Consider the following 18,265-nt stretch of genomic DNA (forward strand, 5'->3'; position numbering starts at 1 on the left):
TTTTTCATAATCGTTTATATTGCTGTGTGATCGGTTGCTACTTCAACTCATTTTTTATTTTGTTTATTTGGGTCCTCTCTCTTTGCTTTTTGGTGAACCTGGCTAGTTTCATCAATCTTGTTTATCCTTTCAAAGAACCAGCTTTTGGTTTTGTTGATTTTTTTTAGGGGGTCTCTATGCCATTTATCTCTGCTATGATCTTTATTATTTCCTTCCTTCTGCTTCCGCTGGCATTTTCTTATTGCTTTCTAACACTTTGAGTTGTTGGGTTAGATCGTTTATTACCATTGTTTCTTGTTTTTTGAGGTGGGCCTGTAGAACTATGAACTTCCCTCTCAGGACTGCTTTCACTGTGTCCTATAGATTTTGAATTGTTGGGTTTTCGTTTTCATTTGTTGCCATGATGCCTTTTATTTCTTATTTGATATCTTTGGCAAACCAATCATTGTTTAATAGCATGCTCTTTAGCCTCCAGGTGTTTTGATTTTTTTTTATTGTTTTTATTGTAGATTTCTAGTTTTATGCCATTGTGATCTGAGAAGATGCTTGATATGATTTCTATTTTCTTAAATTTTAAGAGACTTTGCCTGTGTCCCAATATATGGTCTATCTTTGAAAATGACCCATATGCACATGAGAAGAATGTATGTTCTGTGACTTTGGGATGGAATGTTAGGAAGATGTCAATTAATTTCATCTGATTTGGTGTGCCATTTAGGATTGATGTTTCTTTGCTAATCTTTTGTTTAGAGAATTTTTCCAGAAGTGGTAGTGGGGTATTAAAGTCCCCTACTATGACTGTATTGCTGTCAATCTTTCCCTTGATATTCTCCAGAAGTTTTTTTTATGTATTTGGGTGCTTGTGTATTGGGTGTATATAGGTTTACCAGAGTTATATCTTTTTGTTGGATTGCTCGCTTTAGTATTATGAAGTCGCCTTCCTTCTCAAATTAGATCCACTTTGAGATCTAATTTGTCAGATGTAAGTATTGCTACCTCAGCTTTTTTTTTATTTTTTTATTTGCATTCACCTGAAAATCCTTTTCCATCTCTCCACCATCAGTCTTTGTGAGTTCTTTTTTTCTGAGGTGGTTTTCCTATAGACAGCAGATATATGGGTCATGTTTTCTTATCCACTCAGCTACCCTCTGTCTTTTCATTAGGGGATTTAATCCAATTACATTTAAAGTTATTGATAGGTACTTGTTTGTTGCCATTTTCCCCCCCTTTATGCCTATGTTCCTTCTTCGCTTCCTATTTTTTCTTTTTGCAGCAGACCATTTAGCATTTCTTGCATTGCTGTTTTGGTGTAATAAACTCCCCTAGTCCTTTTTTGTCTGTGAAGCTCCTGATTTCCCCCTCAATTTTGGTTGATAGCATTGCTGGGTACAGTATTCATGGATTCAGACCATTCCTTTGCATGGCTTTGTATATTTCAACCCATTCCCTTCTGGTCTGATGTGTTTCTGCTGGAATACCCTTTGTAGGTAACTTTCTCTCTCTGTCCGCTTTTAAAATTCTTTTTTTTTTTTTAATATATATTTTATTGATTTTTCACAGAGAGGAAGAGAGAGGGATAGAGAGTTAGAAACATCGATGAAAGAGAATCATTGATTAGCTGCCTCTTGCACACCCCCTACTGGGGATGTGCCTGCAACCACGGTACATGCCCTCAACCGGAATCGAACCTGGGACCTTTCAGTCCGCAGGCCGACGCTCTATCCACTGAGCCAAACCGGTCTCGGCCGCTTTTAAAATTCTTACTTTGTCTTTGGTGTTTGCCAATTTAATTATAATATGCCTTGGTGTCAGTCTTTGCGGGTTCATTTTATTTGGGACTCTGTGAGCTTCTTGGATTTGTGTGAGTTTCTTCTTTCCTATCTCAGGGAAGTTTTCTGTCATTATTTCCTCAACAAGTTTTCTATTCCTTGCTCATTTTCCTCTCCTTTTGGCTCCCCTATTATGCCGATGTTGTTTTGTTTCACTATGTCCCAAGCTTTCTTTAGACTTCCTCCTGTTTTTTAAGGTTTTTTTTTTTTTTTTTTTTTTTTTTTTTTTCTAGATGCTTTTCTGCTTGGATATTTTTTCCTACCTTTTTTTTCTAGCTTAGGAGAGATTTCAGCAGCAGCGGAGGCTGCCTGGTCAGGAGAGCCTGGTCTGGCAGTCCCCAACAGTCCCTTGGAATATAGCTGTCTGTCATTCACAAATACACACTCCCCATAAATCCACACACTCTCCTTTCATTCTCTCACACACTATCTTGCAGCCTGCCTTCCCATTGGCAGCCATCTTCAATCTCCCGTTTTTACCTTGATAGTTAAATTTCCTTTAACATATTTTTGAACTAAAGATTTTTGGTAAGTCAACAAAAGACCAGTTAGAGTAAAAACATTTATGGAGCAAAGAAAAGAATATGATATGAATGAAAAATATATATTCTCCCATATGTAAGAGTTTATTTGATCTTTATGGGTTTCCAAATGCCAGCTTTCTTTGAATATTTCAAGATTTAAGTTTGATAATATTTAGCCAATTATGATTCTTTGATTTAATTTTTAGGCCTCATATTGCCTGCAGATTCTTTCATAAATTATGGGATTAACTAAATTATATGCCACTAAAATATATTTAAAAAATATATTTTATTGATTTTTTACAGAGAGGAAGGAAGAGGGATAGAGAGCTAGAAACATCGATGAGAGAGAATCATCAACCAGCTGCTTCTTGCACCCCCCCTACTGGGGATGTGCCCGCAACCACGGTACATGCCCTTGACCGGAATCGAACCTGGGACCTTTCAGTTCGCAGGCTGACGCTCTATCCATTGAGCTAAACCAGTTTCGGCACTAAAATATATTTTTAAATGGCTTGAAATACATTTTAGTTAAAAAGTACCTGATAGTCCTAGCCAGTTTTGCTCACTGGATAGAGAGTCATCCTGTAGACCAAAATCCTGGGTTTATTCTGGTCATGGGCACATACCTCTATTTCAGGCTCCTCTCTGGCCCTGGCCCTGATGGCGGCATGAGCAAGAGGCAATCAATCAATGTGTTTCTCTCACAGTGATGTTTCTCTCTGTCTTTCCTCTCTCTTCCACTCTCTCTAAAATCAATGGAAAAATATCCTTGAGTGAGGATTAAAAAAAAAAAAAAGGAAGGGTAGCAGATACACTATAGATAGTCACTAATCAAGTTCAATCACATATAATACAAACGACATAGATCTAATCAACAAGTAAATATATTTTCTTAATTGAGGTAATATGTTTAATAACATTATTTAAGCTTCAGGTAAACAGTATTATAATTTGATATCTGTTTACACTATAAAGCATGCTTACCTCAGTAGTTTCCATTGTTACCATACATTTGACTTCCTTTACCCATTTTGCCCACCCCCATTCTTTCTTTCCCTCTTATAACCACCAATCTGTTATCTGTACCTGAGTTTGTTTGTTTTTTGCTTTTATTCTCCACATATAAGCGAAATTATACTTTGTTTTTCCTTTTCCATCTGACTTATTTTACTTAGCATGATACCCTTAATGCCCATCCAAAGTTGTCAGAAATGGCACTATTTTGTCTCTTCTATATCTAAGTAGTATTCCAGTGTCTAAGTGTGTGAGTGTGTGTGTGTATGTAGATGTGTGTTTCTCACATTGTCTTTATCAGCTCATCTATTTATTGGCACTTAGGTTGTTTCCCTATCTTAGCTATCTATTAAATAAAAAGTCTGTGGTTACTATTGTTCATCAGATTTTTTTTTTTTTAATTTCCTTGGTTTTTAGATTCACTTGTTGATAGTTACGTATTTGTTGTTCATAATTTTTATCTTTGTTTACTTTCTCTTCTGAAAGAACCCCCTTCAGCAATTCATATAATTCTGGTTTGGTGGTGATGAACTCCTTTAGCTTTTTTTTATTAGTGAAGCTCTTTATCTGACTTTCGATTCTGAGTGATAGCTTTGCTGGATAGATTATCTTTGGCTGTAGGTTCTTACTATTCATCACCTTGAATATTTCTTGCCATTCCCTTCTGGCCTGCATGGTTTCTGTTGAGAAGTCAGCTGACAATCGTATAGGTGCTCCTTTATATGTAACTACCTTCTTTGCTCTTGCTTCTTTTAATATTCTCTTTGTCTTTTGCTCTTGGAATTTTAATTATGAGGTGTCTTGGTGTGGTCTCTTTGGATTCCTTTTGTTTGGAGTTCTGTGCGCTTCCTGGACTTGTAAGTCTAATTCTTTCACCATAGTAACTGTTGAATATAATAGAATCAGAGGTATGGAAGGGGAGTGAACTGATGATTCTTGGGGAAAAGGGGAGAGGGGGGCGTGGGAAGAGACTGAACATAAACTGTGCACCTATGGATGAGGACAATGGGGAGTGGGGAAAGGGCAGAGGGTGGGGTGGAAACCTGGTGGAGGAGAGCAATGGTGAGGGGGGGGGGAGGAACATTTGTAATAATATGAACAATAAAAATTTATTAAAAAAAAAAGTCTGTGGTCATCACTCCATCTCAGCATAATGACCTATTAGTAGGAGGCTGCGTGATTAGGGTGGGTGGGGCTGTGTATGCAGTGAGGTGCCCGCAGGTGGGTGTGGACTTGACTTTGAAGGACTTGACCGAAGGCATTGGTGGGTTTCTGGGTCCCGGTGTGGCTGCAGGACTCTTTCTGGGTCCCATCCCCCATGGCAGTGGTTGCTGTGGGACTCTTTCCTGGTCCTGCCAAGCCTCAGGACTCTGGGTCCTGGGTCTTGCACAAATTCACTTGCTGGGCCCCTAATTATAAATAATGCCACAATGATCAGAGGTGTTTGTATATATCTTTTTTGAATTAGTGATTTGTATTCTTTGAATAAATACCCAGAAGATAAATTGGTGGATTATATGGTAGTTAGTTCTATTTTTAATTTTTTTGAGGAACCTCCTTACTGTTTTCCATGGTGGCTGTACCTGTTAATCTCACCAGCAGTGTATGTGGGTTCCCTTTTTTTACATCCTTTTCAAAGCTTGTTATTTCTTGTCTTTTTGATAATAGCTATTCGAATAGGGATTAGGCAGTGGATGAATATGGTTTTGTAAATCTCTTTTAGTTGTGCAAGTAAATTGGCCTAGATTATGATCTTTAATCCTATTCCAAATATTTACCATGGCCAAATTTCCCCAGCGTGGTCTTAAACCTGATCCATACCCTCTTCTCTCCTCCCCCCCCCCCCCCCCAGCAAACTGGCTTATACTTTGTGTAAACTGCAAGGACTGTTGCTTAGGGCATGGACAAACTACAGGGAAATGCAACACCACTTGTTACCTGTTAGCTTTCTAAAAGAGGTCTGTAATGAAATTTAGCCTGTGTTTCTTCCATGAGGAATCCCTGGTTCTTATTACTGCACTGGCTTCAAAATTCACTTGCTGAGCCACTAGTTATAAATAATGAGTTCAAAACATTAAAAGAAAAACAGTGTAAATATATACCTTTGAGGTTTATTTAAGTTATCTTAAGCATAAGAGAAAGAACATAGACTTTGTAATCAGACCAACCTAAATTCCATTCCCAGGTTTAACAAATATAAACTTTGCCTAATGACCTCAGACAAATACTGCTCTGAGTCTGTATTTTCCATCTGCAAAATGTACAAAAGCATGTCTACTACTTGCATGGATGTTTTGACTTTAAAATGCTGCAAAATGTGAGAAGAGATGGGGTTATCTCCTTCTGGATATTAGAAAGAGTTGATTTAATATAGACTGTTTCCAAGAAAGAGTGATCAATATCTGTTGACAATATTTAGCCTGAGGATAAATAAGAACAACTGGTTTATGAGTAAATTTAAGAAAAATCAGACAAGACATAGATCAGGATGAAAGTAAGACTTCAGAGAACTGGAGCTAGTGAGCTAGCCCAAGAGAAGGGGTAAAACAACCACCTATTAATTCAGCTTCAGGCAGCCTGAAGACCATCATGACTCAATGTGCATGAATGCAGAATCAACATTGCCTAAGGTCTCCACAGAGTAGAAACTCAGAATATTTCATGGCAGATTATACCAGGAAAACAATAGTGATGTCCTTTAATGCTGGTAGGCTACAAAGCTTTTTCATATCCATTAAGTCAGTTAATTCTCACCACAACTGTGAGATGAGCATGACAGCTAGTCTTATCTCTCTCTTTTTCCAATATAAGACTTTTATTACATCTTTAAAATATTGAAAATGTAACAAATCATTCACCATCTTGGTGTTTCTATAGCTGGACAACTTAGATCTTATTTATCAGCCTACTGAACTGTTCCTTTTTCAGAAACATACCTACCATCCAAAAATTGCCAGATATCCTTGTTTTTAACTGTTGTGACTTGCTGAACCAAAACAGCTGAATTTGATACAAGTTCAATGTTGCTTCCTTCAAGAATCAACTCATCTTTCTGGACATGAGATACTGAACAAGCAATGCCTAACCTCATTTGAACCCTGTAGATATATTTTTCACCCAAGAAATTTCTTTCTGATTTCAACAAGAGAAAAACATTCTCCTGAATAATGACATTGATGGGGAAGTGAGTGTACACAGACCTCATCTTGTAACAGAAGCCCAGTGTAATACCCTTGATCATGTTCTGTACATGACTGTAGATAATGTGAAGGGTAGCCAGTTCCTTTCTATTTCTCCACCATTTGTCAACTGGAGCCTTGTCTTTTTCTTTCTAAGGAGACTGAGTTCTACATTGATGTGGTTGAAGTCCCTCTTCAGGGTGCTTCTAGGCCCTTCACCATAACTGTGTGTTTCTTCAGAGTGATGTCCACATTTTCTTGGATGTCCACAGTCTGATTGCTGATACTGGTCTTCATCCTCACAGTAGATGTGGCAAAGAACACTATTCTTATCACTTAAACACACACAAACTTCGTTTTAACACACTTTTAAGTAAATGTATTATATACTCCTCTCTTGACAAATGTACCTTCATAGTAACCTAGAGGGCCAGATTCAAATTTAGAACAATTATACACCTATAAGTATCCTCTCACATACACAGTTGACATCCCACCCAATCTATAAACTCCATTCACATCTGCATCTTGACCCAGTTGAACCCAGACATGTGTACATAAAAATCATGTCTACCATTACGTGTAAGGACTTAGAGTAGAAACCCTGATAAATTTTGGAAATGAGTTCTAGATATTGGTTGGGGAATTCCAGACTCTTGGGCACCTGGAGCATGGTCTCTTCTGCCCTCCCTTTTATTCCCCTTCCCTGTCTCCTTCTTCCTCTCTCTATTATCTTCTATATGTGAATTTTAGGTAATTATCTATTCATACAAAGAGGTAATATGCTAATTGCCGTTATGGTGTCCCAGTAATGACCAATTTGCATATTAACAGACCAGCAGGAGGATGTGCACACAGCAGGGAGCAGGTGGCCAGAGCCAAGTTTCTGGGGGGTCTGAGGAGAGTCCCTGACAGGAGCCCAGACTGCAAAGAAGGAAGAGGAAGCAGCCATGGGGAGCCCTTCCAATCCCCCTGCATGGACATCCTGCCCCAGCACCTGCAATCCTGGGGGAACTTGGAGGCTGACCCGATGGGGAGAAGACCCAGCATCTGGGGTAGCTTCAACCCATACCTCCGACTCCCAATCTCTTCCCCCACCACTGCTGGTGGGCCCCCTCTACTGGGGCTGGGCATGCCTCTCCTCTGTTTAACTCCAGATCCTGGTGGAGGCAGGCCTGAGCAGCCCCCCAGGGTCAGACCCTTCCTCCCAGACAGCAGCAGTGGTGTATCCACAGCTGAAGCACACTGAACCTTGCTGGGGGCATGCCTAAACCGGCCCTCCTAGCCAGCCTGGCTCTTCCCTGGCCCAGCCCCCACCCCACTGCAGGAGATTGGAGCCCCACTCTGAGCAGGTACAGCTGAGAAACAGCCATGTACGACATAAAGAATGGTGCCAAGTGGGAAGGTTTGACAGTTACTCCCCCTTTGGCTAAATGCCAACCTTACTAGTACCTGAGTACAAAACTGGTCATTCTGCTCTCAAAATCCAGGACTACTGGCTCCCAACCACTCACCTGCCTGCCTGCCTGATTGCCCCTAACCACTTCTGCCTGCCAGCCTGATCACCCCCTAACCACTCCCCTGCCAGCCTGATTGATGCCTAACTGGTCCCTTGCTGGCCCAATTTCCCCTAACTGCCCTCCCTTGGCAGCTTGGTAACCCATAAATGCCCTCCCTTACAGGCCTGGTTTCCTCCAACTACCCTCCCCTGCAGGCCTGATCACCCTCAACTGCCCTCCCTTGTAGGCCTGGTACCTCCAAACTGCCCTCTCCTGCTGGCCATCTTGTGGTGGCCATCTTGTTTCTACATGGGAACAGCCAACTTTGACCACATGAGGGTGGCAATCTTGTGTGTTGGAGTAATGGTTAATTTGCATATTACCTCTTTATTATATAGGATATATTTTTTAATGATGAAATATGTTAAGTGTACAGGGATTTTACATAGCAAGTACTCACAAGATTTCACATAGCAAGTACTCATCACTCTTGAACTCAGCTCATATCTATGCTACTATATTTTATGTAGATTCATTTTTAGGCATTAAAACATTACAGACAAAATTGAAACTTCTTATGTACCCCATATCATTTCTCTTCTTCTCAAATGTAACCAGTATATTGAATTTGATATTTATCCTTCCCTTTTATGCTTTATTATTATTTTTTACAGCATCCAAATAGGTCTTCCTTAAATATAGATTCTTCTTTGATATTAAGAGATAAAAGTGTTCTTTTATCTCTTAACATTGTTTCTATGATTTAACTTTGCTGGTATGTGAGGCTTTGTGTCATTCTTTTCATTGCCTATTATATGAATATACTTATCCTCCCCTGTTAATGGACATTTAGACTGTTCCCCAAGTTTAATTTTGTAAACAGTACTTCAGTAAACATTCTCATGAGTATTACTGTGTGTATTTGTGTGAGTACTTCAAAATATATATACCTAAAAGTGGAATTTCTGTATCAAAGAGGATGAATAGCCTCAACTTTGCTACGTGCTGTCAAATTGCTCTCCAAAGTACATGATATGGGAATCCTACCATCAGTGCATGAAATTCCTGATTCTCTATATTTGCTCTTGTTAAATTCTTGTCAGTCTGCATGCATGTTATGAGCACTCACTGACATAATTTATATGCTATGAATTATTTGTGGGGAAGATCTTTTTAATATGTCTATTGTCCATTCAGATTTCCTTGTCTGAAAATTGCCTGTTGGTATCATTTGTTCATTTTTCTTCTTTTTGTTTAGATGTGTGTTGTTTTTTTTTTTTAATGAAATATGGATACCTATTTTTATAGTTTGATCTTTGCAGTTGTCTCCAAGTTTGCGACTTGTTTTCAGTTTGTTTCTTGTGTCTTTGATTGACACTGCATTAAATCTATAAATTAATTATAGTGCAATTCATATCTTTATGATTATAGCCCTAAAGCTTTTTTATGGCATTCAATAATTTTTGTATCTTACTCTATAAATGTTTTGCATAACTTTTGCTAGATTTTATCCTTAGGTTCTTTTGGCCTTTGTTAATACTACAAATTGAATCATTTTTTTTTTATTGAATTGTCTAATTGCTTATTACTTGTATAGAGTTTTGCTATTGAATTTAGTATATTGATTTTGTTCTAGCAACCTTGCTAAACTTTCTTGTTCTAATAGTTTGTATTCACTCTTGGATTTTTGTATGTAGTTATATCTTTGGAAATAATAACAGTTTTGACTCATCCTTTCCATTTTTATACCTGATTTATTTTCTTTGTTTTATTACATTTTCTAGGACGTCCATTAATATGTTAAATAGAAGTGGTAAGAGTTGGTGTGTTTGTCCTGACTGTAATGGGAACACTTCTAAAATTATACCATTGATTATTATGTTTATTGCAAGTTTTTAATAGATACCCTTTAAGAAGTCAGAGAGACTACTGCTGTGTTCCTAATTTGCTATATATATATAAAGGTTTTTAAATATAAACCTTAATTTTTTTAACTGTTATTTCAGTGTTTGTACACATGTTTTTGCTTCTTTAGTTTGTAATTTGTTTAATTACTTTAATTATTCTAGTGTTAACCAGCCTTTCATTTCTTGGATCAACTCAGTTTGGCCATAATTTATTATTGTTTTACACATTCCTGGATTTGGTTCAATATTTTTAAAGGACTTTTTTCATGAGTAAGATTGGTCTGCAATTCTCCTTTCTCAAATTGCCCTTGTCAGGTTTTTGTGTCCTGGCTATACAAGCCTCAGTGAATGAGTTGAATAGTTTTCCCTCTCTTTTAAGTCTCTGAAACAGTTTATAGAGACAGAAGTTATCTAACTCTTTAAAAGTCTGATAAATTGTGCATTTGAAATTGTGTGAACCTGTTATATATTAAAGTCAGAGACTTTTTACTACTCACTACATTTGTTTAATGGTGATTGTTCATTTTTAATGTTTTATTTCTTGGTTTTTATTTGCATAAATATTTTGTTATATTTTTTGTAGTTTTTATTGTATCTGTATTTTCTCCTTTTAGTTTTCTTTTTTCTTTTCTCTTTTTTTTATCTATTATGTCAGTTGTTAATTTTATAATTAAAAAAATTAATCAGTGTTTACTTTTATAGTACCTTTCTCTGCATTTTTCTTCTTTGCAATAATTTCTCTGCTTATTTTTATTTTTCCTTCCTTTTACTTTTTAAGTTAGTCTGAGGTTATTTTTCTAACTTCTTGAAATATATATTGAACTCACTTATTTTTCTGCCTTCCTTATAGTTAATATAGGCATTTAATACTATCTGTCTCCCTCAATATATACTTTTAGGTGTGCCCCACAAATGTTAATATGCAGTGTGTACTTTTATTCTCTAAGTTCTACATATATTTATAAAATTTCCAGAAGAATTTCATCTTTAACTCAAGAGTTATTTAGCAGTGCTTTTAAAGTTGTCATGTTCCTGGGGGTTTGGGATTGCCATTTTTGTGTTGAGTTTTTAGTGTTTTTAGGGCTCTTACTAATCCTGGCTCTTAGCCAGTGGGTCCCTAGCTCATTGTTGAAGTGGAATCCTCTGCCTTCCTTGTTCCTTTTCTACCTAGGTCAGAAGTCTCTTATAAATCTGTATCCCTGTTCAGGATTCCTTTCCTCAGAGCCCTTGGCTTTCCATCTTGCTTGCCTCTGAGCTATTTTATTACTGACACGCCCCTGTAACTCAAGTCTGGTATAGTAGTGCTTGCTTCTAGACTCAAAACTCTGCATATCATTGGCTTTTCAGTTTCTCTACTGTTCCTAGTCCAAGAAGATGTTAATCTTGTCTTTGAATTCAGCTTTTTTATTGTTATGAATTTTTATTTATTTAGAGTAGAGGTATGAGTCATTTTGACTTTCAGTATCTTTCATAGTGCCAAAAACATTTACTCCTTTGAAATTCAAAAACTGACATAACATCCTCACTTTCAAGCCTTCAAACGACAGTATGTGTACTTATGGTCTCAATTAACCTTTTATTTTAACTAAACACTCTTCTTCCTGGAATCTTGAAAATTCATCTTTGCTTTATAGTCATGCATCACTGTACTAACAGTAACACTGTCCTCTGTCCTCTGTATTTTTGACTCTTCAGAAGTCATTATTCCCAAATAAAATAATAATGTTGCTTTACATTGAATAGTCTCAATATTACTTTTTTAAAAATTCAACATTTCAGTATAAAAGTGAAGGTAATGCTGTCTGTTGATAACTAGCTCACTCAAATAACAGTGAAGCAGGAGGCCAAACAGAATTAATTCATGGGGAATTGGCAGGACACTGAATTCTTATGGCTTATTAGGAGATTTAGTGAAAGCTCACCACTCCACTGCAAAAAGAGCTAGAAATTTAAAGATCTTTCCTGCACTTGATAAAGTACAGTATATTGGTGGTAATTAGATGAGAATAATACATCCCACTAACTGCATTATTCTAAGCATATTGTAATGGATAATAAGAGTAGTATAGGTCCTGGCTTAAAGGCTAGGTGTTAAGAATACATCCAGGACTGAGAATAATGATTACATGCCTTGTACCAAACCATCCTGGAACATTATTTATAGCACTGACCCATCCACTGATTTTTTTTGGCTCTTCTGTCCTTATACATGAGGCATAAGCCTCTCAGTAAAATTGTATGCATGTCATCATCCGTCATTATCTAGAATTACTCTTCTGGATCATTATTTACTCCAGAGTTTTAAAATGTCTCATTTATAAAGAATCATAAGACTGTGATCATTCTTTTTACCTATAATGTCAGTACATGTCCATACCTAAAACTTAATCAAATGCTGGATTAAACAGCTTGATACATGTGGCTTTCAGAATTGATATGGCCCAAAGCTTATTGGACAACTTTGTTCCTTTAATCCTTTAATGCATATTATTTCTACACATTCATTATGCATAATATATGATTTTTTAAATAAATCCACATTAAGAAATATAATAACTGAACATAAAAAAGATAAATGAAAAAGGGTTATGAAATTAAATTGTATTTATTGAGGAGCCATGTCCAGCTGAAAAGATGGCAAGAAGCAGTCCTGAAACAACCCAAGAAGCAGGCCAAGGAGATGGACTAGGTGAGAGTGGCATGGAGGTGTGGGCCTGCACAGAGTGACCTGGAAACCCAGCTAGAATCAACCTGCTCTGCTTCTCCCTAGGAAGTAAGGGATTCAAGCAGAAGCAAAAAGAAAAGCAGAATCTGAGGAGCTAAAAGAGAAGGAGGCAGGGAAGGGCCCCCTGGCCACAGGTGGAATAAAGAAATCTGGCAAAAAGTGAGCTATTCCTTGTGCTTAGGGCAATGGTGATCCTTAATTCCATTCTTGTTTTAACATCTAGATTCCCTGTTATAACATCTCTTACCATCTATAGCTAGAATGAAGTGTTGTCTTGGAGCCTGTTGTACATTTAAAGATAAACTTTTGTAAAAAAAAAAAAAAAAATCAAAATAGAGAGGAACCAAGATGGCTGCATAGGTAAACACCTGTACTTACTGCTTCCCACAACCACATCAAAATTACAACTAAAATACAGAAGAACCATCATCCAGACCATGGGAAAGCTGGTTGAGTGGAAGTACTACAGTTAGAGAGGTAATGAAGAAAGTGCAGAGACTAGTAGGAAGTGTGGAGGCGCAGAACAGGCTGGTCCGGCACCTGGGTGTACCACTTTTTTTAATTGGGAGGGAGATCACCTCTGCGGTGGCCACTTGAAGGAGCAAGGGGTCCCAGCCCCACACCAGACCCCCAGCCCAGGGTACCAGAGTTGGGGAAAGAAGTTCCTACAGGCAGTAAGAACTACAGACTGTAAAATCAAGTGTGGATTGGGGCTCGGTGACATAGAGGCTGATGGAGACCAAGTTGTTCCCATTAAAAGGCCAGCACCATGAACTGAACTTACAAGCTCACACTGCCTCTGAGCTCCAGTGGTGGGCAAGGCTCTGGCGGACCCAGACACATACAAGGAGAAACTGGACTGTCTAGAATCAGGGCAGGAACTTGGGGAGAGGCTTTCTTCTAGACAGAGGTGCTTGCAGGGGTCATTGTTCCTGTGCTGGGACCTCCCTAGTTGCAGGGCTAACTGGCAGCCATTTCTGTTTGCTCCACCCTGGTGATTCTCTGAGACCCCACCCCACCCAATTGATAACCCCACCCAAGCTGTGCATAGTGGCATTTGCATGTGAATGGCCTGTCCTTTCTCAGGCTAAAACCAGTCAAACAAGCTGCATCTGGGTCAGGGAGCCCCAAACTTATTAATAAAAGGCCCAAGACAAGGCATCAACACCAGCCTACCTTGCTTCATAGCTGGGCCTTGTCTAGGCACTTCCAAACCGAATACAAAGAGGAGGAATATGCTGATCTCTCTGTAGTTCCTGCTGGGTTTCCGCAGGCAGTGGCTGACTTTGCACCTCCTTGGAGATCCAAGAGCCAGTATACCCAGTGGTCAGATTGAGACCATCCAGATTATAATTCTTCACATCCATAAGTGACACACTCAAGCGGCAGATTGAGTGAGCACCGAAGCCCCACTGAAGCAAGTCCTGCTCCATAGGGGTGTCTCCTGCACAGCAGTGCTCCCACTGTAGTTGCAGTTGGTCCCCACAGCCAATTGGCCTGGAGGTCAATTTCTCTCAGCAATCAAGGTTCAACTACAACAAGACTGTCTACACACCCCACAAAGGGGTGAACCAAGAGTGTTCACCTTAGTTGAATGGGGAAGCTTAGCCACTGGGCCCTATAGGACACCTACTACACAAGGTCACTCTAGCAACTCAAGGCGACTTAGCAGCTCTACCCAATTCATAGAAATAAACACAGAGAATCAGCAAAAATGCAGAGACAAAGAAACATGTCACAAATGAAAGAAATGGAAGAAAGCAAACTACTGGATATAGAGTTCAAAACCAGTTATAAGGTTACTCAAGAATCTTCTAGAAATCTCCAAGGAACTTAATAAGACCTTTAAGGATCTTAGTGAAAATGAAAAGAAAAAAAAAAGAAAAGGACCAGTCAGAAATGAAACATACACTGACTGAAATAAAAAATAATATATAGAGATTCAACAGTAGGCTACAGAATCCCAAGAATTAAGTCAAAGATTTGAAGTACAAAGAAGCAAAAATACCCAACCAAAGGAGCAAAAAGAAAAAAATCCAAAAATATGAAGATAGTGTAAGGAGCCTCTTTGACAACTTCAAGCGTACCAACATCTGAATTAAGGGGGTGCTAGAAAAAGAGAGAGAGCAAGATATTGAAAACCTATTTGAAGAAATGACAGAAAACTTCCTCTACCTGGTGAAAGAAATAGTTACAGGTCCCAGAAGTGCAGAGAACCCCAAACGAGGAATCCAAAGAGGACCACCAAGACACATCATAATTAAAATGCCAAGGGCAAAAGATAAAGAGGGAAGAATCTTAAAAGCAGCAAGAAATAAAACACAGTTTGTTACTAAGAGGGAGTACCCATTCGACTGTCAGCTGATTTCTCAACAGGAACTATGCAGGTCAGAAGGGAGTAGCAAGAAATATTAAAAATGATGAATACCAAAAACCTACAACCAAGAATATTCTACCCAGTAAAGCTATTATTTAGAATTGAAGGTCAGATAAAGAGCTCCACAGACAAGAAAAAGCTAAAGTTCATCACCACCAAACCAGTATTATATGAAATGCTGAAGGGTATTTTTTAAGAAGAGGAGGAAGAAGAAAAAGGTAAAGATAAAAAATTATGAACAAGTGACAACAAATACATATCTATCAACAAGTGAATATAAAAATCAAATGAATAAAAAAATCTGATGAACAGAACAAACTGGTGAATGGAATAGAATCAGGGGAGTGGAAATGTAACAGATTGACAATTATCAGAGGGAAAGGGGAGTGGGGGGGTGCGGGAAAAATTGCACAAAGATCTTAAATGCATGTATGCAGTACCTATGGACACGGATGAGAGGGTGGCAAAGGCTTGGGGTGGGGTGGAAACCAGGTAGAGGGGAGCTAAGGATGGGGAAAAAGAGGGACATCTTTAATAATCTCAATAATAAAGATTAAAAAAATCATAATAATCATGCATTATCTCATCTCTTTATGTCTCATTCTGCCATTCCACCCTTAGCTGTGAGATGAGTAAATCCAACCCTGAATCCTGTCAAAGTGTGTTCTTTAGTCTTTGTTCTAGCTGGAATTCTGCCCTGCAGGAATTAAAACAGCTCATTTGAAATGGCAAAAAAAAATTGTATTTCATGGGGATTAATAGAGAACATACACACATTTTATGTAGACCTGAGTTTCTCAAATATATAATCAATTGCACTTTACCTCAGAGGGATAAGTGGTCTGTCTTAGTAGAAACTGGCTTGCTCTCAATTAACTAGCCCCCTTGATGTTTGGGGTGCTAAATTAATATTTTAAAAGTAATGTTGTAGTAATATTAATAGAAATGTTCTTTAAAGGGTTCATTATGTGTCATATTTAAAGCTGGAGCTTATAGAGCACTGGGCTATTATTGAAGTTTATAAAACCAAGGACTAAACAACTATTTAGAATAATAATTTTGCTCCTTGGCCCCCATATCATAATGCCACTTGATTCTCTGAGGAGTTAACCTAAAAGTACATTATATATTTTATACATTTTGACCTGGAAGTTTCCATGTTGTTTTCAGCCTAATTTTACTGAACTCTGAATACCATTCTGCTTGTTTTTATTATTTCTGTTTTGTTTTTGCTTCTCTCTTTGCATAGGGACACTAAATCAGGTCGGTATGAATAGGAGGACTGAAAGGTGTAAGAATCAGGTTTTATTTCTCCTTATAATTTTAGTTTCTTTGAAAAATCGCTACAAGTCTTATAGCCACTGGGTGTACAGTCACTAAGTGCTACAGCCAGGCCTTTATCCTTCTGGAGGAAATTATTTGACCTGCAGGTATGAGGCACATATTGATATCTGAATTTTGGGAGGACATGTTAACACAAGGATTTATTAACATTCATTTGTAGCCAGATAGAAACTCAAGAAATAATTTGCTGAGTGAATGAATGAATGAATGGCCATTCTTCTGAACTTGCTATAACTTCCTCAACTTTTTAGTGTTGTATTTGTCATCATTAGAGGAAATTGGGATGATGATTTCTGCCATGTACAGTATCATGGGACAGCTTAGATCAGGGATTGGAAAACTGTGACCCTCAGCCAAATGCAGCCTGCCTCTTGCTTATGTATGGTTTCTGAACTAAGAATGATTTTTATATGTTTGAATGGTTGAAACAAAAAAAAAGAAGAATAGTATTTTGTGGCATGTGAAAATTATAATAAATTCCAATTTTTGTGTCCATAAACTGAGAATTATTGAAACACAGCCGTGTCCATTTACTTACATCCTGCTTTTTGTGTATTTATGACACATTCTATATGACATGCAAAGTCTAAAATTTTACTATCTGGCTTTTTACAGAAAATTTGTCAACCCATTACTTAGAGGATTGATGAAATGGTTTTCATAAAGAAACCTACTAGGGGGAAAATGGTGCTGTATAAGCACAAAGGCATTGTGACTTTCATTTCTAAATCTGTTGCTATTATTTCAGAGCTATTTGCTTGCAGGCCTTATAATGGTAACAGGTGCTAATGCATAAGAATAGAACAATAACTCCTTCCATAATTGTCCACATTCATCGAAAACTACAGGTAGAGCTGTAGCCAGATGTTTAAATAATGAGAACTAAAATGAAAATGTAAAAGTCTTCACTGGAAAGAAAATGATGAATGATATAGGAATTGAACCTAAAACCTGGTAAAAATTTTGCCTAGGCAAAAGAATTATTTGTCTTTTCTTTTTCTTTTTTAATATATTTTATTGATTTTACACAGAGAAGAATTGAGAGGGATAGAGAGTTAGAAACGTCGATGAGAGAGAAACATCGACCAGCTGCCTCTTGCACACCCCCCACTGGGGATGTGTCCGCAACCAAGGTACTTGCCCTTGACCAGAATCGAACCCAGGACCTTTCAGTCAGCAGGCCGATGCTCTATCCACTGAGCCAAACCGGTTTCGGCAAGAATTATTTGTCTTTAATTCATGTGCATAATCCCCTGGGTTGGATTTTTATTAGACAGACTTACAAATAGCCCAAGAAATCTTACAAGACCATAAAACAGTTTTCTAAGGCAAAAACTTTAATAACCTTAAAATTTACATAACATTAACCACTTTAAGTCAAAGTTACATTTTATTAATAATGAACCATATAGAAAACATTGCTGGTACTTTCCTTACAATTATAACTTGAAGCCTTGATGAGATGTTTATATTCTTGTGGGATAAATGTGTGGAGTATAAATTCATGGAAAGAGGAAAAGAATGACATTTCAAATTTTGAATAATTTAAAGAAAATTGAGCAAATTTTAGGATTACATCTACACAGATTATCTTAAAACAGCACAAATGGAAGTAAAGTTTAAATAATGGAGTTCATTTAACTAATGTAGACAATAAAACCAGGTATTTCACTCTCTGAATAGGATTACATTTTGGCAGTTATCTAGTTAATTTGATTCATGGGGATTTATAAATTGGATCATTCAGACTCCAAAGTGAAATGGTGATTTAAATGCAGCCCAATGGCTTCTGGAGAAATAATCAATTCTTTAGAATTCATCTGAAGAATAAAGTTTTATCCTAATTACTCACCTGGAGAATTAA

At 37.6% G+C, this 18,265-nt stretch overlaps 1 protein-coding gene and 1 pseudogene across 6 annotated transcripts in view; one reads left to right on the plus strand and one right to left on the minus strand.

Moving 5' to 3' along the window:
- TENM1 (teneurin transmembrane protein 1) overlaps window positions 1-18,265 on the plus strand; it is a 915,501-nt gene that overhangs the window by 223,032 nt on the left and 674,204 nt on the right. The gene's annotated exons all lie outside the window — the stretch shown is intronic.
- Window positions 6,276-6,861, minus strand: LOC311614939 (large ribosomal subunit protein uL6-like; annotated as a pseudogene). The gene has a single exon. The product of its transcript is annotated as a large ribosomal subunit protein uL6-like (transcript).

The sequence above is a fragment of the Pipistrellus hanaki genome, assembly GCF_964339955.1.
Source record: "Pipistrellus hanaki genome assembly, chromosome: X".
NCBI lineage: Eukaryota > Metazoa > Chordata > Mammalia > Chiroptera > Vespertilionidae > Pipistrellus > Pipistrellus hanaki.